The following is a 26,190-nucleotide window of genomic DNA, read 5'->3' on the forward strand; positions in this document are numbered from 1 at the left end:
TATGAAGATATCTCCGTTCTGGACACCTAGCTCTCTATTTGTCTCCATATGCTACCTTTTAGCTAAAATTTCATCTTCTCCCTAACAGAGACCAGGCTGAAATAACAGGGCTTATCCACATCAACTGGACAGAGGTGTGTTGCAATTTTACTTTGGCCCCATTTTCCCAGACCATATCCACTGTAAATGAAGAAGTTAGACAGATTATGTCCAGAGATGAGTCTATAGATAAACAGGCAGGCTATATCCAAATGGTTCCAGACGGGTTACTGTGCCATGAAGTAAAGTTTTTAAGATAATTTTAAAGGAAGAGAGGCTATGAAAAGGAAAGAGGAGTGGATTTTTTGCAGCTGATGTTTGAGAAAGGAGAGTTAATGTAGTCAAATATGATATGTGTTTGACAAGGCACCGTCTTGCCAAAGTGATGAGTTACTTTAGAAGGTAATCCCCTCTGAATTAGACTAGAAAAACATGTGATCAGCTGTTATCACTTAAAAATTTTTGGTTTTAAAAAATATAAGGAGAGAAACACTGATAGCCCAGTGACCTTCCATTCTCCCCTAGCTTCTCTATTTCTGCGTATATTTCTCTTTTTTGCTATGATCCCCAACTGCTATACAAGGAAGTGAAGTCTCCTTTGTTCTGTTGAGTACTTTTATGAGTTTAGGGTATGCCAGTTTTTTTTGGAGGGGGTGAGATGTTGGGGGAAAGGGATGAGAATAGCTTTGTAAAACACAGGAAAATGATTTTACACTTTGTGGTTGACATGGGAAGACGAGAGGCAGAAAAATAGAAAAATAGAGGACTATATGAGTGAAAGCCCCAACAATTAACAGAAATCATGACGCAACTTTTAGACTCTCAAATCCATAATTTTAGCAAATTCTTAGAAAATAATATTTGGTTATGAGGTGCATGAGAAGCTTTATTTCATATCTAGATTACACAGCAATATATGCAATGGAGCATAGAGGAGTCTGAATATAGAGATTGAAATCACCAGCACTGAACAAGGTCGGTTGGAATTCATCATGGGAAAAGGTCATTGAGACTTTGGTCTTGAAGACATCTCTGAAGTCATTTAGCTCATTCCCCCAGTTGCACCTGGACCCATTCAAACCACTACAAGCAAACAACATTCCTTCAACACACTTCCTTGCATGTGAAGAGTCCACTGCCTCCCCCAACAGTATCTCCTATTTTTCACGTTTCCGGAAATATTTACCAAAGATCTACACAACTGAATGGCTCCCTAGAGCTTAGAGATTTACCTACCACTAACATCAGTAGAATTTGTCAGATTTAATGAATTAATCCATTTTCCTAAGAAATATTTTAATAATGTAGCTGGAAGATTAATAATAAAAGGTATTACTAAAACTACAGCTAATACGTTTCCCAGAAGGAACCAGCAATTACCTCAAGACTTTCAAATACCTCTTTACCTAAGGTATGATTTCAAATTTGGTTTCTCCTAGAGTGAAGAAATACTTTATGAAAATGTACTGGCAGAGAAGTAACTTGTCAGAGTTGTTTGCAGTTAATTGGAATAGAATCACTGTCAATTGAAATGGTCTGCCATGCCCTACTAGGCCAAAACAGCCAAGAGGCTAACATGAGCAATTCAGCACATCATTAAAATTTAGTGACACTCAGGGTTGGGAAGTGGCCTTAACAAATGAGGAGACAAGGCCAAGATGGGTGACCAAAATGTATTTCGAACAACATTATTTCATTTAGCCATCACGGCTAGTTTGTTCTTTTTTAATCTTTAATGTGTATTTTCTCTGGTGAGGTAACCAAAATGAAGGCAGGTTTTAAAAAAGAGAAAAAGGAACTAAGTTAATTAATAAACTCAGCATACATGTTGAATAATGCAACATTTACCATAATAGAAATAGTCCACTTTTTTGTTTTAAAAAGGATTGGTTCTTTTTAAATTAAAACTAGACACATGAGTGCTACCACAAAAGGAGTATAGGGGCACCTGGGTAGTTCAGTCAGTTGAGCATCTGACTCTTGACGTCAGCTCAGGTCATGATCCTAGGGTCATGGGATAGAGCCCTGCGTTGGACTGAGCGTGGGGCCTGCTTAAGATTCTCTCCCTCTGTCCCTCTCTCCAACTTGCTCTCTCTAAAATAAAAATAAAAATAAAATAAAATAAAATAAAATAAAATAAAATAAAATAAAATAAAAAACAGTACACAATTATGAGGCCATAAATTTTTCTTTCATTCACCAAAATGAAAGAGATAACAAAGTTTGGTTTTTGTGTACACATAACATTCATAAAAATGTAAATAATACTACATTTAAATAATGATCTATTTTAATCATAGCTGAAAAGAAACATTTTTATTCTCATTTTTTTTTTTTACACACTACTGGGAAATGTGTGAAATACATAATCAGAATACTCTGATTAATTTTATGTCAGTACTTGTCTTCCTACATATTTGTGCAGACAATGCACCCCATAATAAAGACACTGATTGCCTAAAAAGCCCTTCCAGCAACTGTTGTGGAGATGAACTTGTTAATTTTGGTTGTAATCAAAGCATTGATAAAATCCAAAACAAATTTGGAATGAAAAGGAGTTCAAGGTGAAAATAGAAAAACAAAAACAAACAAACAAACAAACCTACTTTTCCAATGTATCCAAACAGGTAAATGTTGGTACAAGGCCACATCTTTATCCATATGGGTTTAGTTTCTAGATGTTGGTTCATCTCCCTGGGCCATTCATAAAGGAATCCTCCCAACTAAGTCCACAGACAGAGAAGAACCTACAAGTGTTTCCAATGGAGTCAACGGAGCACCAGCCACAAATGGAGGCCATAAGAAAACTCAGTACCATTTAATTTAATTCATTTAGAAAGTTATTCTTAGATTACAATAACATAATTTAATAGAAATAAATTTATTTTTGATAGAAAGTGCCTGGTCTCAGATGTCTTAAAATATTCAAATATCCTAGATTTTTGTTGATGCTGATGCTGTTATCTTATCCTGAACTGTATATATTGGGTTGACCCATTTCCAATTGATTGTGCCCTTCTGTCCTTGAAAAGCCCTATTTGGAAGTTGGTAATTCTGTTTGCTTCTGAAGAGTGGTTTCTGTTTTTCCTTTTCGCTTGTTTTCATTAGATTGGATTATAACTTTGTTCACATCCGTCCTTGATTTACTTCATAATCTTCAGATTTTCTGGTATGTTAGTGGCTTCATGTCTTTAAAATACAGTCTTTTTTGTAAGAAATTCTATGAAGTCACAAGAAGTCAAGAGGAAATTAAATACCAAATTGTTATTTGTTTTAATTTGGTAGGAGAATGGGTTTCCTTGCACATAAATAAATGCTCTCTAAGACTGACCCAGGCAGAGATTCATTGCTCTGTCCACAAATGTATCATTGTCAAGGAAAGATTCAAACTCAAGATTTTTAATCTTGCCTTAGTTCAGCAGATCATTTATAATCAACAAACATTTGAGAGGCAGAGTCAACGTGGTGGAGAAGTAGGGGAACCAAAGTTCCCTTGTTCCTCAAACACAGCAGGATTGAGGCCAGAAGACTTTGAATTCCAGAAATCTGGGCTACAGAGTGACAGAAACATCTCCAGGGGCCCACGGGGATTATTTTGCGGGCCATAGGTGCATGATTGAGAATTGGGAGAGAGAAAACAGGCAGTATAGGCATGGAGGGGAGGAATTTCCTTCTGTGCAGAGACAAAGGGAAGAGAAAGGGAGGCAGTGTAGGGTTGAATTCAGACAAGAGAAAAACCACAGACCAGGGAACAGAAAAAAAGGAGAAAGAACCAATTTTTACGTCATTCTAGGGTTGCAGGGCTTTCTCCAGGCTGGGGCCTGCTGCCTTATGCTCACTCCTGGGGAGGAGGGGAGACAGCCCTAGGCTCCGTAGCCAACTCAGAGGCGCAGTTGGAGAGAGCAATCCTCTCCTTTCAGGGCTGTGGAAGAAGGCATTTGGCCTCTAAGGACAAAAGACTCTTCAGGCACCTGCCAGCCTGAGGCCCTTTGTTGACTGGCTGGGTGGAGTGGAACTTCCCTGGAACCAGGGAACATGGAGGGAGATTAGGACATCAGGGTGGTGTGGGAGACTGTGGAGCAGGACAAACTGGCGTGCTCACGCTCATGTGGCACTGTGAGGATGATCTAAACAGAGTGGTTTGGGACATTCTGTGGGGGAGGTAGACTGGAGTGTCGCCATTTTTCTCCCCATCACCACAAGGTGGGGCTTCAGGGACCAGAGAGTGGGCCCATAGTGGAGGGGGGACCCGCCTACACCAAACCACGTCCCTCTGTGCCTGTAACTGTGTATCTACAGGAGCAAGATTGACACTGACCAGATGAGACAGGCTCTCTTCCAGACCAGCACAGCCAATGGTTCCAAGGCACCATCAGATATCAGTCCAGCAGTTTTGCATTTTCTGATTTGATTCTTGGTCAATTCTTATTATATATATGTATTTTTTTTTCTTCTTCCTTTTCTTCTGCTTATTCCTTCCCTACTCCATTCTGGTTGTTGGTTTATTTTTTTTTTAAATTTTTTTAACATTTATTTATTAATGAGAGACAGAGAGAGACAGAGCATGAGCATGGGAGGGGCAGAGAGAGAAGACACAGAATCTGAAGCAGGCTCCAGGCTCTGAGATGTTCTGTATCTCCTTCTTCTTTATTTTCCTCTCTCTCCCTCTCTGGATTAAGCTGTATAGTTTCTCTGATTCTCTGCTTGGTCAATTTTTTGTCTTTTCTTTTTCCCCACCCCTGTCATTTCTCTCTTTGTATAGGGTAAGTCTTCTTCCACCACCCCACCACCCTTTTTAAATTTTTTTCAGGGCTACTTCAACAGACAAATCAAAGCACACCTGGTGGAAGACCCAAACCACCACTACGAGTAGGGAGATAAAGCAACCAGAGTCACAAAAACAGAGAGCACACGACACACTCCAAAAACACCTCCAAAGGGCCAGGCTCTGGACAGTGTATAATAGTGCTAGCAGGTGCAGGACACATAATAAGCTATTAAAATACCTAAGGGACAGAAAACTGGCCAAAATGATGAAACAGAAGAATTCTCCTCAAAAGAAATTCCAGGAAGAAATGAGAGCTAGAGAATTGCTCACAACAAATGTAAACAATACATCTGAGCAAGAATTTAGAATAATAGTCATAAGATCAATAGCTGTGCTTGAAAAAAGCATAGAAGACAGCAGAGAATCTATTGCTGCAGAGATCAAGGAACTAAGAAATGGTCGCAACAAATTAAGAAATGTTGTAAATGAGGTGCAAGATAAACTAGATGTAGTGACATCAGGGATGGAGGAAGCAGAAGAGAGAATAAGTGAAATAGAAGACAAAATTATGGAAAACGATGAAGCCAAGAAAAGGAGAGATAAGAAAATACTCGATCACAAGGGGAGAATTAGAGAACTAAGTGATTCAATGAAACATAATAATATCCATATCATAGTAGTTACAGAAGAAGAGAAAGGGGCAGAAGGTTTACTTGAAAAAATTATAGCTGAAAACTTCCCTAATTTGGGGAAAGGGGTAGACATCCAAATCCAAGAGGCACAGAAAACTCACTTCAGATGTAATAAGAATGGGTCTTATCCACAGCATATCACAGTGAAACTGGCAAAATACAAAGATAAAGAGAATTCTGAAAGCAGCTAGGGACAAACAGGCCTTAACCTACAAGGATAGACACATAAGGGTAGCAGCAGACCTGTACACTGAAACATGGCAGGCCAGAAGGGAGTGGCAGGAAATATTCAATGTGATGAATAGAAAAAATATGCAGCAAAGAATCCTTTATCCAGCAAAGCTGTCATTCAGAATAGAAGGAGAGATAAAGGCTTTCCCAGATAAACAAAAACTGAAGGAGTCCATGACCACTAAACCAGCCCTGCAAGAGATCCTAAAGGTGACTCTGTAAGTGGGATGCTACAAAGACTACAAAGGACCAGAGACATCACCACAAGTATGAAAGCTACAGATAACACAATGACACTAAATCCAAATCTTTCAATGTAATCAACAAACATTTCCTGAATCCTAAAATACTTAGGCACTAGAACATGTGGAAGATGTATCATTTTTTAAACATTTTTTAAAGTTTATTTACTTTGAGAGAGAAAGAGAGAGAGAGAGAGAGAGAGAGAGAGAGAGAGAACAAGTTGGGGAGGGATAGAGAAAGATGCAGAGAGAGAATTCCAAGCAGGTTCCAGCAGAGCCTGACTCAGGCCTCAAACCCACAAACTGTGAGATCATGACCTGAGCCAAAACCAAGAGTCAGACTCTTAACCGTCTCAGCCACCCAGTTGCCCTGGAAGATGTGTCATTTACCTTAAAAAGTATATTCTCTAGTTAAGGAGACAGAACATCAGGAAAAACAAGGAGCACATAATGCATAATATAATGTAAAGATTGAGGGTCAGTGTCAGAAGGATGATAAGTACAGTCACTTTATCTTTCTATCCCGTGGTTACATCTATGAAATAAAGACATTTACATTTGTTCTGCCTTCCTACAAGGGCATATTAAGGAGCAGATCAAACCAGTGTGAAATATTCAGGCAAATTAAATTGGAATTATTTAATTTAAAAATTGATAATGAAGAATCAATATTTTACTAACTATCCTATTTTAAATGTGTCCAGTGCCAAAATTCCATTTTGAACTTCTTCATTCTATAAAAAGTAGGAAAATTAGGAAAATTTAAAATCAGCCTAAGGGTTAACAAGGAACACTTATTTCTTCGTGTTTTCCCTCAGTGATGTCAACGCAACACGTGTCCCAAAAGTACAGACCACTCTTTACTACTCTAAACACCAGGCTCAGGTCTGGTCTGATGTAAGAGAAGGGTCTCTTACATCACTGAGGCTGTCTGCATAATCTTGGGAAATTCACTTCTTCTCTTAGAAAAAGCTAACCCCATCTTCACATCCAGAGGTGTACTTTATTAATCTAAAGGGAATGTCACTTCCTTTATTAGTGATTGGTTCATTAACAGGCTTATGACTCAACTCAGACCAAAGAAAAGTATAAAGATGCTTTCTTGGGAGCTTCTGGGAAAAGTACCCCTGCGTAGGGGAGCTGCTGGATGGAATAGCATCTCTTGTTCTGGATTTTTTTCAAGTCTGGAAACTGCTATAGCATATAGCGTATCACTATCTGCACATGAAGTCACCACTAAGAATTGCAGATCACAGATGGAAAGAATGTGGATCTCTGTAACATTACTGAGGTATGGACACAAGCCTCCCTAAAGGCTTGTTTCCTCCTTTACCAGTTTCCTCCTTCTGGTATTATAAGAAATGAAACTTCATTAGTGTTTAAGCCAGTTTGAGTCAGAATTTCTGTTACTTTCAGATGAAAGGACTCTAAATGATGTAACATACTTAATCACATTTATTTAGTGCTTACTGTGAACAAGACCACATGATAAACACTGCATATATTATTTCATTTTATACTCGAAACATTTTCATTTAGAGATGAGGAAATCAAGGCCCTGAAAATTAAATGACTTATCTAAAATTACACAGAGCCAGGTCTGAAGCCCAGGCAGTGTGCCTCCAGAGCACCCCCTAGCCCTTTTTTTACAAAAAAAAAAAAAAAAAAAAAAAGGCACGTAAGCCAATTTGACAATAAATTACATTTAAAAAAACAAAAAATAAATAAACAAAAAAATTAAAATAAAAACAAAATATTTCCTTCTAGAGTATTTTAATAATCCCCTATACAAACCAAGTAAAAAGACACTGTTCTTTAAAAATGCACCTGATGAACCAAACATATAATAGAATATTACACTCTTTTCCGATTTTTTATCCATTTCACTAGTATGACAAGCTCAAAGTTTGTTTAGAGACCCTACTTCTGTCAGACTCTCATGAGCTTCCCCAAAAGATGAGAGAAATAATACAACTAACTTTGTGCAGAAGCCAGTGGACTGTATATTTTTTAATGAATAATTTGTAGTTAATATTAACCCACAATTTTAAAACAGAATTATAATAGCACATTACATCTAAAGCCCCTAACCAGAAAGCAGAAGTCTTATACTTGTTTTGTTTAAAGAACATAGAAATGGTCAAACGATATATGACTTTTGTCCTCTTGAAGGGACTACTGATCTAACTCAAACATGTTGATGATCAAGTACTTGGTTGGGATCAGGATTGGATTCTCGGGGCTTGTATGGGAACAGTGGAGGCTGTAAACACTCAGAGCCACAGGGACAACTAGACCAAAGACCACAGGGACAAAATGAAGTTCAAAGGTACAAGAGACAGAAGCCAAGTCTAATCCTGTAAGTCAAATCTAAGGGTAAAAGATAAGAATCAATACAAGGGTCAAAAAGCCAGATGTTCTTGAAAGTCAAAATTCAAGCTATTAGAAGCAGCCCAACAAAACACTGGTGTCCAGGAGAACTCTCTCCATTACTTCCAGGTAGTCATGCTCCCTTGAAGGAACCAGCAGGTGTAGGATGCTTGGGAAGATGAAAATGCCTTCAAAGGCTAAGGCCGGGCAGATGGCCAAGGGTCTCAAAATTAAAACCAAGTCTTAAGCCCTTAAATATGGATAACTATAAGGGCATGAAGCAAAGTATTTGTTGCTGTGGTGAAAATCTGAGAGCAGAACTTTTCTCTTGGTGCAGCAAAGGATCTCTGGTGAGAAATAACACAATTATAAAGATAATTATAAAGGTCAATAATTCTCAAGCACATTTGAGGATATTAGAGTTCTAATAATGCTCCATCGTTGAGAAAGAGTAGGGCTCAAGCATCTTTTGCATAATCCTTCCACCAAAAGACTTCAAGATTAACTGAAATTCTGGTCTGGACTGTAGGACAGCCATCTGGAAAATAATACTTCAGAAGTACTGCACGGCAAGTCGGTCCGGTCTGTCTGCAAAAATGAAATAAACTGCAGCCTGCTGGAGATGATGTTATGGATTGAGGGCCATACCGACGGGCACATTCAAACGACTGTCAATATTCAAACTTGAATAATTTCAGTGATAGGAATAAACATTAAATATTTACCAGCCAATGCTCCACTCGATCAATGAACTCCTCTCCCTCCCTCAAGTACACACAATAATAAATGAATAGATTTGGACTTCCATGAGCAAGAATGGTTTGACATAAAATTGGAAATCAATGATACCTCTATGGTTACGTGAATAGGTTAAGCAATAAATGCAGGCTGCTGTCATTTTTTTAGAAACTACTATACTAATGAGAGAAACACAAGGTAAAGGGAGATTTTCCTTATATATGCTTTATTTCTTTTGAATTTTTTAAATGAATTCTTACAGAAGTCCCAGGCTCTCTGTACTTTTTAAAACAACATATTGTCCCAAACTAACAATGTCTCCTAATACTAAATCAAGTTCCTGTCAATCTGTCCCTAAAAATATTTTCAGTTCAGATTCTCAGTTCATGTCTATGCTAAGAAAAAGCATGACAACTAAACATCTTGAGGAGAAATGGGAGATGGAGTTGCAATAAATAGTGTCATAGGAAGACAGATCTGTGTGTTTTCTTTTAATCTGTATTTTATTCTATTAAATCTCCTGCCTTATAAGTTCTGCTGAGCCAAAAAAGGTCTCAAGTCACGACTTAGCATGGAAAATTCTGGTGTTAATGTTGTCTCTCAGAAATAATGACAGCGGCTCTCAGAGCAGATTTCACTAGTCCCATCAGTTTCTTTGAGTAAATGGTTAATAGTAAGATTGGGACTGAAATACAGCATCCGGTCAGCAGAACTGGTGAGGTTTTCCAGCTGCAAGACAATGACACCTTCCTGGCCTTCATTCTCTTTGTCCCAAATCACGTGGCTAAGAGACAAAAGCTGATGGAAGACATGCCTGAGAAAACGCCCCGGCACACGAGCCAGAAGCTGACCATCCATGACGACAGCATCCTAACCTGAACCCAAGAGTTGATCCCAGTCAACTCCAAGGATGAGGCAACAATGACAGATGATACTATGGGAACACATGGGTACAATCAGAAAATATGTCTCATCTTTGAGAAGAGAATTGGCACTAACTAAAGGGAAATATAAATTCCAATTTATTACAAGCCAGGAGCCCTACAAAGTAGAAAGCCACTTCAGGGGCCTAAAAATACTCTGTTTCTTCTGTTGCTATTTTGAATGTCGCTTTCCCTGTATGACTACATTCAGTAGGCTTCAAAATATTGGAAATGAACAAAAAGACTTATTAGCTCTTTTCTTTATCATAAAGCCTATTCTTTACCATTTTACATATTCTGTTTATCTATTTTCTTATGCACAAAATTTTAAAAAGCGCTCTAAAAAGTTAGATGATTTTCTTACAGAATTTATCTTTTTGTGAAAATTCCAAAGCCTCTAAAGCATGCTTATAAAATGATGTGAAAACACACATAGGTCAAAAGTAGGAGTTATTTAGGTCAAAATGTCCCTATTACTAATCACTTAAATTGTCAATAGGTAGATTCATTCGGATTAGTTGTCCTTCTTTTTGTCAGTTTTTTTTTTTTCTTTTCTTTGTTCCTCCCATCTGTGCAGATTCTGTGAGCCCTCTGGGGAAAAGGCCCAGTCACTGAATGTTTCTTGCAGCTTCCGTATCAAACCAAACTAAAAATGTGAATACCAATACGCCACCCCTTATCAAAATGGTAATTTCCTTTAATAAACAGTCAATATTCATTTATTGAACCTCTAGTATGTGCTACTACTGCCCAGAGAGACGATGAGGAGACCGGTCCTCAATCTGGCAGCCAATCATGTAATCCCCAGGATTTTCCAATTGTGTACCGTTCACATGTGAACATGTGCACTTAAAAACAATGGAGACAGAAAATGTTTCAGTTACCAAAATTCTGCTTGGTGTAAGTATTGTATATTTTTGGAGAATAAAATGCTGCAAAAGAGTCATTGGAGTGAGAGGTGAGATCCCAGAGGATGATCTCAAGTAGAAGGCTTTCGTTACAAAGCAGAGAACAATTAAATGTGGTGGCAAGTTCCTAGGTCATGTGATGGAGGAGAGGCGAGCCCGAGGTAGAAGTAGAGAGAGAAAGAGAGAGACGCATGGCACTGTGTAATAGAGGGCAAAGGAACTTGAAGACCCCTGGGGATATTCAAAAGAACAAAAGAGCATCCAGACAAGGGGGAGTAAGGAAAAAGAAAGTAACAGTCACAGAGACTTGGTAGAGGCAAGGCCAAGAAAGAATTCCAATGAACATAAATCATCTAGTGTGATACTTTTTTAAGATGCTTTGTTACATAATGTAGGATTCCCACTCCTACTCAATTCTGCCCCCCCCCACTTCTCCTCCCCCCACCAGGTCTCCCCACTCAATGTCTTCAGTAAACACTACCAAAAAAAAAAAATACACCTACAGAAATCCTTGGTGTTTATTGGATTTCTTGTGAAAACCATTGAATGTACAATGTTCCAAATCTGGGTTGATGCAGCCTGCAAGAGAATCAGGATGTGGCTGAGGGAATAGCTGATACTGGGCAGGTTACATACCCAGAATCCATAAGCAGGGCAGATCCAGGTTTTCTTGGGCCTAAAGTAATATTGAGGGGATTAGCATTTAAGAAAAAAATTTCACAGGGGCACCTGGGAGCCTCAGTTGGGTAAGTATCTGACTTTTGATCTCAGCTCAGGTCTTGATCTCAGGGTTGTGAGTTCAAGCCCTGCATTGGACTCCACACTGGAGTAAGTAGGCATGGAGCCTACTTAAAGAAAAAGAAAAAGAAAGAAATTCCACAAAAACGCAAAGTTAGCTACAGAGGCTTGGAAGGAGCCCATACAAATAAGGGTTAACAAAACTAAAGCTTCATTTGCTTCAAAGTAAACCTCTCTCTGCCTATAAATCAAATTGTGGGGAGTTTTCCTAAAAGAAATACAATATTATTTGAGACTCTTCTTCATATAAGGCAAGAACCTCAGAATGCTGGATAGAGTAGAGAAGGGATGGAAATATATAAAAAGAAAGTTGTTTTTAAAGTCAAAGTCATGGGGTGCCTGCGTGGCTCAGTCGGTTAAGTGTCTGACTTCTGCTCAGGTCATGATCTCACAGTTTGTGGGTTCGAGCCCCGCATCGGGCTCTGTGCTGAACGCTTGCTCAGAGCCTGGAGCCTGTTTTGGATTCTGTATCTCCTCTCTCTGCCCCTCCTCCACTTTCACTCTGTCTCTCAAAAATAAATAAATGTAAAAAATTTTAAAAAATAAATAAAATCAAAGTCAGTGTTTATCATTAATTATCTAAATCATTTCTTATATGCCCATCACTGATACATTCTTCTAATTAAATGCATGTCTGATATTGGAACCACCTCATCATGTAACTATAATCAGATAGGAGCAGTTTATGTCATTATATTTAAATACATGTTAATTCCCTGTGTCAAAGTAAGTATATATAGAATGTTGATTGCACTGGTTTCCAGTTACTCTTATTAAGATTTGTGAATAATCTGCATGAATTATAGAACCTGTTATTATTATAATTATAAGTGTAAGATAAACAGAAAGTTTACTGTGCTTGTTTTTTAAAATTCTCCTGGCAGTAAGGAATGCGCGTCTAAGAAAGAGAAAGAGGTGTCTTCTCCGCCAGCAGGCTTTGACCACCCAGCTCTCCTAATCCGTGCCTTTCCTTCAGCTCAATGCCTTGCCTACCAGAATTTTCCACCAAGAATCCGCATAAAAACATCAGAAGAAGAACAGTAAAAGCACGTCAAAGATGCATATCTTTCATCAGAATGTTGTCTTCCTACCTGCATTCATGCTGACTTTGTGCTAGACAATAAGACTTCAGGGACAGCAGGAGATAAAATTCCATTTGATGGCTCTGCTTTGGCACCGAACAGGTGATGCTGGCCTAGTCTCCCTTCCTCCTTCTTGGGAACAACCTCAGCTTTCCCTTTAAAGGACCATACTCCTTCCCGTTCTTCTGGTCCCACTGGACTCTCTCAAGGGCATTGAAGGGATGGCATGTGACCAGGTCAGACCAACTGGACTCTCTTTTTTGGGAGGCTGCATCTCTCTATAACCGCATGAAAAGCAGATGGAAGCCATTGGGGCTGAGTTCTTCCAAGGGCACAGTCCGGAGAAGACACTGCAGTGAATTTGCTAATAGTCCCCTGGAGCTGTTCCAGCTCCCACCCTCCCACAGGCTTGGTGACTCAGCAATTCCTCGGGATCTGTAAGCTCTCTAGAATCATTCCTGCAAAATCCTTGCATGATGCTTAAGTCAGAAAGAGCTGGTCTCTGTTGCTAGCAACCAATGTGCCTAACACAGGAAGGGAGGTGTTCACCTCCACAAACAGGGCGGTCTGTCATTAAGTTAATAGCATCTCAATTTCTGATTTTCCAGTCATGTTCATTTCTCGCTGTAATGTCACTGTAATTACATTTGAAGGAAATCTGAAAGCAGTCTGAAAAGTAAACATCCCTCCCCATCCTGAAAAATAAAAACCAATAAAAATTTAAAAACATTAGTGCCTTTCATGCTTCACCAAATCTACCACACCCTGTCTAAAAATAGGAATAAGACACAATATGAGAATGGTAGGGTCTTCTATGGAAATTGCCCAAAGACAATATGGGTTATTTTTCCCCAAAAGCTTATGAGGCTAAATGAATTTGGGGGGTTAAAAAATGATCTTTTGTGGTCTGAGGCTTCACTGAGACTTTTCTTTAAACCCTCTTTAAGGGGCATGTGGGTGGCACAGTCTGTTAAGCATCTGACTCTTGGTTTGGGCTCACGTCATGATCTCACAGCTTATTAGTCGGGGCCCTACTGCTTGGGATTCTCTCTCTCCCTCTCTCTCTCTTTGCCCCTCCCCTGCTCATTCTCTTTCTCTCTCTCAAAAGTAAATAAATAAACTTCGAAAAAAGTCTTTAAGCCCTTTTTAAGACCTAACTTGCAACCTTACCTTCACTCTTGGGGGACTTTAAAAATAGTTTTAAAATGGTTAACTAATTTTTAAATTTGTCAAAAATATTTTTGGAAGATTTGTATTTGTGTGTACCTTTGGATAACTCAAAAGAGATTGATTTTGACAACTTGAAATTAGAAAGCCAGTTACCTCTAATAGCAGCCTAATTGCTTTATCTACTTAAACAACAAGTAGATAAAGTGAATTTTCCAAGCACAGCATTTTCCTAATGTTTTCACCACCAGCCTAAGAGGTTACCAGAAGATATTCAAATATGCACAGAGGAAGTGAGCCCTCTTTGGAATCACTCAGAAGAGATCCCCAATTACCTTCCTATATCAGATCCTGCAAGAGGTGGGCCTTTTCTCTTAAGACAGGACTTCAAGGCAGCAGCTGCATGGGTTTCTGCTCTAATGTCTTCATGGAAGTTTTCCAGAGTTGGGCCAAGTGTATTTCTAGACTTGTACCTGAAAGCACCTATAAAACAGCAAAGTAAATTTATGTCCCGTGTAGCAGTTTGCTAAATATTCATAACTTCTAATAGTTACACAATAACCTTCGACTTTTTCTGCCTATGTTGTGGATCATTCAAATAAGGACAAGCTGTGTCAAGAAGCAGTCTATCTTGGGGTGCCTGGGTGGCTCAGTTGGTTAAGTGGCCGACTTCGGCTCAGGTCATGATCTCACGGTCCGTGAGTTCGAGCTCTGCGTCGGGCTCTGTGCTGACAGCTCAGAGCCTGGAGCCTGTTTCAGATTCTGTGTCTCCCTCTCTCTGACCCTCCCCCGTTCATGCTCGGTCTCTCTCTGTCTCAAAAATAAATAAACGTTAAAAAAATTTTTTTAAAAAGAAGCAGTCTATCTGGGGGCACCTGGGTTGCTCGGGGGGCTCAGCATCTGACTCTTGATTTCGGCTCAGGTCATGAACTCGCAGTTCATGAGTTTCAGCCCTGCGTCGGGCTCTGTGCTGACAGCTCAGAGCCTGGAGCCTGCTTCGGATTCTGCGTCTCCCTCTCTCTCTCTGTTCTTCCCCTGATCGCACTCTGTCTCTCTCTCAAAAAATAAATAATTAAAAAAAACCTTTTTAATTAAAACAAAAAAGAAGTCTACCTGATCTTACCAACCATACTTCAAGCCCGGGTAAGGGAGTGGAAACTATAGTTTTGGTAACACCTATAAATTTCTAGGTAATATTTGCTGATACTAAGATTATGGAGATAATGTGTACTTCAGTGTCAAAGAGAAATGCAAATGATGAAAGTCTTGGTAACACCGATATTTTGGGTCCTTTCTAGAAATCAAAGTTGAAGTAGAATATTAATTGAGTTTCATTATAATAACAATGCAATTAAGGGATAGGGACTCCACCACAGAAAATGTCATTTTGTGGCTCATATAACAGGGATGATACACATGGCCATGTTTCCACATGCCGCATCTCTGGGAAGGAATTTCATGTTGTTTCTCCTCAATTTCCCCCAAGTTAAGGTGTTAAGGTTTTATTTTCCATGTCCCACATTGCCCTGAGCGTCAAAGGCCCACATTTTTGCTTTTGCACTCTGTAGGTAGGGTTGGGAGTGACATTGGAACGTGCAAGTGTTCTGGGTCGCTATGAGGAGGACATTCACACTAAGGGGTTCAGACAGAGCTGAACGAGCATCACTTTTGCCCATCACATCAGCTCTCGATGGAGGTCCCCACTAGATATCCCCTAGAAAAACAGCTGCGATGACTCCTGGATGGGGACAGACCACGGTGACTGGGGCCGCCGTGACCTCAGCAGTGTCCACACGGCAGAAGCCCCAGAGTCTCAGGCCTTCTCTGGTCTCCTTCCTGCGGTCGCTCCAAGCCTGTTCCTCTCATTGCATGGCCCACTGACTGCCTTGAGTGTCACAGTCCACGCATACCCCTCTGGCACAGCCTCCCGACGCTGACCTCCCTAAACTAGTCTGCCTAGGCTCTTTAGCCGTTCTCTTCCATTAATTGTGTGTGTGCACACACACACGTGTTGTGTGTGTCACCCTGGTTCATTTCACTCCTAGCAAAATTTTGCATTCCTACGAATGACATCTTAGTGCACCCCACACAACCTGCCCTTCCCAGAAGGTAGCAACAAAGTGAACGTCCAGAATCTGATTCTTCAGAGTATGCACTAGGCTATCCAAGAGCAGGTAGGTGGGCCCTAAATCCTGGTGAAGTGCTCATTTTTCCACGAGAGAATCACTATTTGTTTTCTCAGGATGCTCTTTTTTCTCCCAGTATCACTGAGCTCACCCACTCCACCCAACCCAGATTGCTCAGCCTTAGATGCAGGCATGGCTTCCCTTGACAGCCGGTGGGGGTTCCAAGTTTCCAGTAGACTTTGCTCAACAAGGGCCAGCAGCTGTCCTTATCTAAGCACAGAGAACAGTTCTCGGTAAAATATCAACCTGATCTCCTGTAGTTCCTCCCCTCCCCAAAGCCGCTGAGTCTGTGAGGTGTGGTCACCTAGTATGAGAGATAGTTTCTGTTCCACCTTCTGGACCTTCTCTCACTTCCCCCAATGAGATCTCCCAAGCCTGCTTTAATGCCCCAATTCCTAACTTTAAAATCTCTTCCCTTGTTATGCAGCCAGTCCATCCCTTCCAAGTGAAGACCCTCCTGAGATATGCTCTAGGCCTCCACGCTTCTCAGCTAACATGGTACAGCATTCCTTCCTCAAAAAGACATTCAACACTTTCAGCACCTTGGGATCTGAAGTTGGGGTCTTTCCAGGCCCGGCCCTTTCTGAGATACACTCTCAGTCATGAGCTTATGGCAGCCTCTGCTCGCAAATCAACAGGGATTTCTGAGAATTTACTTCTTTGCCACACACCATTATTCGCACACGGACACACCTCTGGTTTCAAGCTGACTTGTTCCAATTCTCATCTAGGATTACGTATATTAGTTTGCAGAGCAGATGTGCTTCAAACAAAGACTCTTCAGAATTCCAGACAAGATTCCCCGTGGAAGGGATATGAATTTCAACAGTCACAAAAGATGAGTGTGCCAAAGTAGAGATTTCTTTCTGTCTTCATAACTAAACACATCCCATTCACATCTGTTTTGTCCTGCTGATGATGCAAACATAATCATTCCAGGAGTGCCTGGGTGGCTCAGTCGGTTAAGCGTCCGACTTTGGCTCAGGTCATGATCTCACTGCTCGTGAGTTCGAGCCCTACATTAGGCTCTGTGCTGACAGCTCAGAACCAGGAGCCTGCTTCAGACTCTGTGTCTCCCCCTCTCTCTGCCCTCCCCTGCTCATGCTCTGTCTCTCTCTCTCTCTCTCTCAAATATAAAACATTAAAAAAAATTTTAAAAACATAATCATTCCAAATGGATATTAAAGAATGTTAAAATAGAATGTTTCAGTTTGAGTTGTGGCTGAAGCTTCAAAATAATAGATGCCAACTATTCCCACATTTAACTGCTTATGGTGGGGGTAGTGGGAAAAAAGACCAGTTATGTGACCATTGGCCCCTAACCCACTAGTGAGGATACCTCTAGTCAAGTGAGAAGAACTTCAGTGGGACCACTGACAAGCTTTCCATGCACAGATGGGATTAAAGAATTCAATTAAATTGTGTTCTTCTCTCACAACCTTCTTTGCATAATCATTCAGCATGGAAAGAGAAGGCTTATTCTTACTACTTTAGGCGAACTGTAGGGCAGGCCCCATAGGTTATCTGACTGTTCTCAGGTGACATCCTCCAGTCATGCCAGAACTGCCCCAAATAGACTTGCTTTAGCAATTAATATGTGTTTAAATGTAATAAACAAAAACCCAAATTTCATTCAGCATTAAAGCTTCCACCTCCCCTAGCTCAAGCCTGTAGTGAGTGGGAAGCCAGAGGTGGAAAAGAAGGGAGAAGGCAGATTCCTCCTTTTTTCCTTCTGTTGGCATCTCCACGAACGTGGCCCCACATACTGGCTATAGCTTCTGACCCCTCAGGGCCTGGGGCGTGGAAAGCAAGAGTTGTTAAAGGCAGGAAAAGATACTGCTCAACCGGCACTAATCTGGAATTGGTTTCCACACAGATTGGCAGGTATTTAAAACGGGTTCTTTCTCCCGTGGGTGTTTCTTCACCGGCTCTTTGGCAGCATGGCTGATGCCTGTCCTACGTCTGTTTGCTCTCATATCCATCCTTCACCCCACCTGCTCTGTATTTCAGCAGAGCTGGCTTCTCTGGGTTTGGCTAGTTGGAGGCACTGAATGGGGAATAGAAAGTGGGAAGGGAGGATGAAACCGGAGTACTAATTTTCATCTCATTTCACCTCTGGTGGCCTCTCCAGCCCCTCAGAAGCTTAGCTCCTACTGAAGATCTCCACTCTGATTCCAGCATCCTCCAGTGGTCCCAGTCCATGGGCTCCAGTCACACCACCTCTCACTTTGTCTTCCAGCCTAAGGATGTAGGGACTTCCTGCTCTTGCCAATCTCTGGATTACCTCCCCATTCCCTATCTGGTTCTCAGTTCCTCTGTCATCTGTATTAACAATTCCCTGCAGTAAATTTCCACCACTGTCTACACTTGAAGGTGCTTCTGTTTTCTTAGTCAGGCTCTCACGATGTGCTCCTACACACATACACACCACTCCCCCATTACTAGCTGCCTCACTTTCAATCCCCTGACAAGGGAGTGTGGTCTGGCCCGCCACTGGCAGCTCTTCCCTCAATTCCTGGTCATTGGGAACAACCTGAGCATCTTTCAGTTGAAGACTCCTTTCCCTGCCAATGGCCATCATGGATAGAATGTAAGATGAACCAACTACACTTTTCATAGATCTGGTCCTCAGGGAAAAATGCACCATAGAAACTATCAGTGGAAATCTAATTATTTCCTGTTTTACCCAGGCTTCCCCCAAAAAGGAGACTCTGAATCAAGGGCTTCTGTATGAGCACTTAATTTGGGATTGTGATCCCAAGCAACAGGAGTGAAGAATGAGGGGATGAAATGGGGATGTGGTATTAGTTTCATGTGACTGCTATGTCTTAAAAGAGTACAGACTTATCTTCCTATAGTCCTGGGAGGTCAGAAATTTGAAATGTGTCTTAAGGGCTGAAATCACAGGGTTGGTAGGGCTGGTTTCTTTTGAAGTCTCTGAAAATAAAATCCATTCCCTTCGTTTTTGTTTCACATTCTAGAGAATGCCAGAATTCCTGAGCTTGTGACCGCTTTCTCACATCATTACAACCTCTTGATTCCAACGTCACACCTTATACTATCCCTAACTGTACTGCATTTTTCTCATAAGACCTTTGTGATGATATTTGGCCCGTCCAGATAACCCAGTATACTCTCCCTATCTCGAAATCCTTAATCACATCTAGAAAGTCTCTTGTGCCATATACGATAACATATTTACAGATCCCAGGGTAAGAATGGGACCATCTTTGGGGCGTCATTCTTCAAGCTGTCACAGACACACTGGCCACTGCTATGGACACTTCACTCCTGCAGAACATTCTAAGCAGTCCTACAATATTCATCTCAGAACTAGCCACTTAGGGGAAGAAAGAGACAAAAGTTATCTGGCAGCACCCAGCCCCTGTTGAGCAAGATTGTCTCCAGGGCGTTAACTCCCACAAGCCACATCTCATGAGGGGTATTGGAGTGAGGAAAGAGAAAACCTTTAAAAAGCCTAAAAAGGAAAAATCAGAATTCATCTCTAATGACTACTAGAAGGAACTGATACAGAAAGAAAGAAGCTCCAAAGACTAGACTAAAGCACCAAGAAAGGCAGTTAAGGAAATTATTCTCTGCCTACCTAGAATCAGTTCTTACTGAGAGTTCAAACTCTTCTCCAAACACAGGAGGGATAGAACATTTGAGTCCTGACCTAGCATATTTCTAAAATGCCACCAGAGTGATAGAATCAGGAGGTAAACAACATAAGCTATTGAGGTCATTCATGTTCCCAAGGACAATCACGCTTTAACGTGCAGGCACCTGGACTTGTAGAAAACATTAGGGCTGACTTCACTCTTCCACCATAACAGAAATGGAAGAAAAGTGGGGCGCCGGCTGGCTCAGTTGGTTGAGCAACCAACTTCGGCTCAGGTCACGATCTCACAGTTCGTGGGTTCGAGCCCCACGTCGGGCTCTGTGCTGACAGCTCAGAGCCTGGAGCCTGCTTCCGATTCTGTGTCTCCCTCTCTCTCTGCCCCTCCTCCACTCATGTTCTGTCTCTTTCTGTCTCAGAAATAAATAAACCTTAAGAGAAATTTTAAATAAAAAATAAAGAAAAGAAATGGAAGAAAAGTAACTGTGTCTGGAGCCGGTTAGTAGTGCAAAGAGCAACATTGCCACACTGATAATCAAGAGTGTAAACCAAGAATTATGCTGTCTCACTTATCAGACAGGCAAAGATTAAAAGGAGAAAACAGATACAGTTTTGGAGAGAGGATGAGAAAATAAGCATTCTGACAATTTCTTGGGAAGCATGAATTGATAGTTTTCTGAGGGGAAATCTGGCCTTATCTATCAAAATATAACAGGTGTGGGCCTTTTCTGGGAAAAAATAGCTTACAGAAATAAATAAACAAATGAGCAAAAAAAAGTATATGAAAGCATGTTTGTTACAACATTGTTTTGAATTGGAAATCATCTAAGAAGTTGTTCTAGAAAAAAAGAAAAAGAATGAGTTAGTTCTTTATGCAAGAGGCTCATGATACATAGAGAAACGAGCAAGTTGCAAAACAGTGGGTGCGGTGTGATCCCGTTTATATTTTACAAAATAGTATTTGCATGTGTGAAAGCTTAGTATGATTTGACTACCATGTCGCATCTCTGCTACATTTTGGAAATGCCTTGCATGACATCGTCCCTCTCCCGGGGCCACCGTGGGGTTCACAGAAGAGAAGCTTTTGCAGCTGAGCTGCTTCCTTTGTGTGACTCCCTCCTTTGCTGATGAGTAAAATGGGTGCTGAAGATGAGGAGTGAATATGAGGTATGTGTTAAGAGTGTGGAGAGCAATAGGAAAACCCATTCTCTTGAACAAAGCAGCATATAATCAAACGTTATGTGTGCCTCATGATGTTTAGGCTTTGTTGCTATTCTTAAAAGAGTTACTGAAACCCCTATAGGTAAAAAAAAAAAATTGCTTTAAAATTCTAGCCTCTGTAGTTCTAAACCCCTTTTCTATTAAAATATTATGTGATTTTTTTTTAAAGACAAAATTCCTGAGGAAGACAATTATTGAACTATAGCAGGACAATTTATATACATAGTCCTAAAAACCTCAAAGGTCTGACAACTTCAGGCTAAATATGGCAGATGTTGCTGTCTTGAAAAGCCCCACTAAAATAAGACTGGAGGAATCAAACCAATATATAAACCCACAAGGATAAAGAGAAGGTAAGAGAATACAGTAGTGAATGAAAAAGAGGTGTCAACACATTTTTGGAAGATGGAAAAGTGTTAAGGAACCGAGAACAAGTGCCCCTGTTTGGGGGGTGGGGGCGGGGGGAAGGCTAACAGGAAGTATATCACTTCACTCAACAAAACCCAGAAAGTCTCGGGCACCAGGGACATGGTTGACTCAAAAAGTTAAGCAAGGGATTGATTGCACATTGTTGCACTATATGCTAACTAACTTGGATGTAAATTAAAAAAATAAAAATAAAAGTTAAGCAAGGGATTGCAAACAGGAGCATCTGCAGGCCTGTGCTAGGGAGTCAGACCTAGCCTGCATGCTCATTGGACACATGCAGGCCATTGCTGCTGATCAGAGCTCAGAGCATGCTGCAGCTTCCTCTATGGCTCTCCTGGACACTAGGTATTGAACTCCTCCTGTAAGGGAGTTAAGGGGAAGATATTCTCTGCAGGGAGAAAAACAAAAGGCTTAGGACTGCCACTGCTTCTTCGTGATCCTGGGAAAACTGCCACTATCCCAGTAGGAAGGAGGAATCCAAGAGCGTGGAAAGGGCAGAGGAAAGGCTTGCTGCAACCTTCTATGGGGGAGGCCAAAGCCTTCTCCAGGGGAACGAGAATGTGGCTCCAAGACTGAGAAAGTAAAGCTGTTTCATGGGCATTATGCTAGATGATATAATGTCCCTTTGCAACTGGTTTTGTCCCAAAGCACATCCCACAGTTTTGAGAGCACTGAAAAAAGAGAAGGAGGAAAAAAAGACGATTGTCTATACCCTGGCAAAGGGGAGAAAATGTTTTGTTTTAATCTAAGATGGCTGAACACATCAAATTTAAATTCCAGACTTATACCCACTGCAGTCAGCAGAAAGCCCTACCAAAACCGACAGCTTATTTGGGAAATACCCAAAGCAGCAAAATCCCACAGCAAGTATGCATAGATGCCTTGTCCTTGGAATCAGCAAGAAAGAAATCTGGAGATATATGGTCGTGACCACGCTTCAGTCAATACGCACAAGCCAATGAGAGCACGGGAAAAACTGCACCAAAAACCTGTCAGGGTCATAGGAGAAATATTTTCTAAGTATGAGTTTTCTATTCAAATTTACTGAGCTCAAGAGAGGTGGACCCTATAAGAAGTGCTCCCTAAACCTGGGTACAAAGTCTAAGACTAGTCCCAAGAAGACTCACAATCTGCAAAATTTAGTAAATTTAACTGAACTTGTTAGTGACCGTGAACCCTGAGTCACTGGACGGCCAATATCAGGATCCATCCTGAGCCAGCTGTATTGGTTACCTATCACCACCATGCTGTTGCATAAACACCACCACAAACCCCTAGTGGCTCACTGTAATAAATATTTATTTTGCTCACAAATCTATAGGCCATCTGGGTAGTCCCGCTGCTTTGGGACAGGATTAGCTGATCTTGGCTGGACTCACTCATGGATGTGCAGCCAGCTGGGGCCTGGTTGTCTAGTGTGCCCTCAGTACTCACTTGGGGTAGTTCCCATCTAATTCATGCAGTCCCTCAACCCAGCAGGCTAGCCCAGCCTTATTCTTATGAAGAAGGCTGGTGTTCAAGAGAGCAAACAGCACCCAAGGCCTCTCATGGCCAAGGCTCAGAATGGGCACATCTTCATATCTGCTGCCTTTTATTGGCCAAAGCAATTCACAACCCAGCCCAGATTCAAGGGGGGAGAGGGGAGAAGTAGACTACCTTTTCATAGGAGGTGCTAAAATGTCACATTGCAGGGAGCATGGGAACAGAGGTGGTGATAAATGAAGACCGTTAGGGCAATTAATCTAGTACACCAACATCTTGACATAAGAAAATTAATTCTGTGAGTAAATCCAAAGAACTTGGTCAAAGGCAATATGATATCTTGGAAGAAAAAAAGGATATTAGTGAGAAAACTGCTAAAATATGAATAAAGTCTGTATGTTAGTTAATAGTAATATTAATTTCCTCGTTCTGACAAGTTCATCATGGCTATAAGGTGTTAACAAGAGGAGAAGCCAAGTGAAGAACACATGGAAACTGTACTGCCTTTGCAACTTTTCGGTAGAACTAAAATTAATTCAAAATGAATTTGTATTTTTTAATGTTTATTTATTGTGTGTGTGTGAGAGAGAGAGAGAGAGAGCATGTGCAAGCGGGGAGGGGCAGAGAGAGAGAGAGAGAGAGAGAGAGAGAATCCCAAGCAGTCTCCGCAAGTTGTCAACACAGAGCCTAGGACGCCAGGCTGGATCTCATGTACAATGAGATCATCACCTGAGCCAAAATCAAGAGTGCGACGCTTAACTGACTGAGCCACCCAGGTGCCCCAAAATAAAATTATTTTTAAAGGGGCATTATAAAAAGAATGTGGAGCACAGGCCATTTTGGGGTGCAGCACCCGAAACTGGGTGTACCACCAAGTCACAGAAAACGTTCCATCCTGTATTCAGAAACCCCTGTGGCCTGGGAAAATTTGGCAGCATGCAATGCATGAAAAGCCTGAGCAGGTGGCTTGGCCAGGGCCACGTCTCTGCAGACTTCCCAGGCAATAGCCACGCTGAGCCTCGGGCTTCGGCAGGGGAGGCGCCAGGCTCAGCGGGGCAAGTGGCTGTGCCAGCCACCTCCTCCATGTGACTGACGGGTGCAGACCCAGCTGGTGGTGGCAGTGGGAGCCAATGCCACATGGCCACAGGGCTGCAGTGTCCTTTTTAAGTGAGTGAAATCTAGACTTGGCCACCTCCTGCTGACTGCGAGAGGGACAAATTACGATCTTCTTTGGTGTGCTTGGCTCTGAGTCTAATGTGGAGACCAAATGAGACACACAAACATGTGATTATGGTACAACATGATGAGGGCCATGGAGCCGGCCAGTTCCTCACCTGTTGTGCTCCCTTCCTTCAGGAAACCCCAGCCTTCTTCCAGGGCAGTTAAGTTATACGTGTCTTCCCCACTCCCACTTCTCTGTGCCCCAGAGGCAAGCCCATGACATCTGACCCAGACCTGGTTACCCAGAGCAACCCATCCCTCTGGGCGCTGAAAGTGGTCAAGGGAGAGGCTTTCCCCCAGGTGTGCTAATCAGACCCTGTCTGTCATATTTGAGATAGGGCCTCTGGGAAAAGAAGGGTCTTTCTTTCTCTGATACTAGAAGCAGCTATAAAAATACAGACTGTCTGAAGCTAAAAACTACCAGCAGGAAGAACCAAGATATGGAGAGAGAAAATCATCACAATGTAGCTTGAACCCCTGGATACAGCCAAGCCTGAAGCCAGAGATACCTCTTGGACTTCCATATTTGTGGCCATATTCTACTTTGAGTTGGGTATTCTCTCACTTGCACCCACAAGAGCCCTGCCTAATGCAGAGATGAGTCCCTGCAAGTGGGGTTTGGAATTGGCAGGCAATACAATGAGGATTTGGCTGAGAACAGAGGAGATGCCAGACAGTGAGAGTGGCCTTTCATTTTCTCAGAGGACAACGGGGCTTGGTAAGTGGGCAGATTTTTCCTATTTGTGTTTTGGGACTCAATCCAGTTCATTTCTGTGTGTCGGGGGAATCAAATGTGACGTAGTTAAAGTGCATTGACCATATTTCACAGCCTTTGGGACAGTCCCTAAGAGTCTCAGACCATGCTAACTCTCTGACAGCAGAAAGGGAAAGTTCCACATAGCCTCACCAAAGAGATGACTTCTTCCCCCAGCAATCTCTATGAAGATACAAAAACTGATCTTTCCATTTTAAAAGGAACTAATATTGGGATGCCAGAAGAGCTAGAGCTCGGAGGAATCCCTATTTCCCAGGTCTTTATCAAACACCTCTGTCTATATAGTCCCTTCTGCCAAAAAGCTGTCATTTCCCTCTATTTAAAAAGACATCCATTAGAATGAACCCCACACCATCATCCCAGCCTACGATTCCAAGGACAGGGACCACAAGGCATGCTAAGAGACTTACTACTAAGAGACAGAAACTTCAAAACGAGGTTGGACTCAAGAACCATGCCACTGTATGATGGCTGGTCTTAGTAGCCAGGTCACTGAATTCCCAGAAATTGAATAGGCTGGCCTCCCTCTGAGATTTCAAGGCAGTGCTATTTCCACAGATTCACCAAGCCCTGCAAACAGGCTTGTGATTGATTGTTCAACCCCTAAGGCAATCCCCAGGCCCCCAAACTTGCACTAAAAGAAAATGGGCTACAGTTCTCCAGCACTTCTTCCTGAACTTTATGGGTAAATTCAAGGGAAAGATTACAGGAAGTCACATTTCAGCCTGCCTCTAGCCCAAGCCCCAATGCAGCATGATCAGCAATAAATCGGACACTGTATTTTCATCCCCATCTGGCTTGTGTCTAACCCACAACTGATTCAGAATTTGGAAGAAGGTAGGTAATTAAGCTCTGCCTCAAACCCCAATACCAGGGAGTTGGTACTTTATCCTGCAGGCTTTAGGGAACAGTAGGGACTAATCACCAGCTTCAAGTAGGTTTAAGGCAGATAAAACCTGGGGAGGGTTTTGTGAAGGGGACTGCGGCAGCACGGTGGATCGGTAGGAAAAGGGTTAAGACTGCAAAAGTGAATGAAAAATTAGTTAGCAACAGCAACAGGAAAGCTCATAAAAGCTTGAACAACAGAGCTGCAACGAATATGAAGAAGCACTGAGGGACACTGAGGTTGTGCAGATGAAAATCTCACCAGTATAGGAAATACAGCAAAAGGCATACATCCTGTAAGAGAGCGCCGAGATTAAACTTTGTGGACTGTGAATGGATACAAGTCACTCGTTTTGTTTTTGTTGGAGGGAAGGAAGAAGCAGACAGCTGGAATTCTATCTGAAACAGAAGGAA

The 26,190-nt window shown here is 41.6% G+C and overlaps 1 long non-coding RNA gene across 5 annotated transcripts in view; it reads right to left on the reverse strand.

Annotated features, from left to right (window-relative positions):
- Nucleotides 1-26,190, reverse strand: part of LOC122236616 — a 133,322-nt gene that overhangs the window by 44,038 nt on the left and 63,094 nt on the right. For 3 of the 5 annotated variants that reach the window (XR_006214716.1, XR_006214706.1, XR_006214709.1), the window contains one exon: nucleotides 14,064-14,441. This is a non-coding gene — a long non-coding RNA (uncharacterized LOC122236616). Of the gene's footprint in view, nucleotides 1-12,495; nucleotides 13,487-14,063; nucleotides 14,442-26,190 lie in introns of those variants that run through there. The other 2 variants (XR_006214712.1, XR_006214707.1) reach the window with 2 other exon arrangements.

Source organism: Panthera tigris, chromosome A1, assembly GCF_018350195.1.
Source record: "Panthera tigris isolate Pti1 chromosome A1, P.tigris_Pti1_mat1.1, whole genome shotgun sequence".
NCBI classification, from domain to species: domain Eukaryota; kingdom Metazoa; phylum Chordata; class Mammalia; order Carnivora; family Felidae; genus Panthera; species Panthera tigris.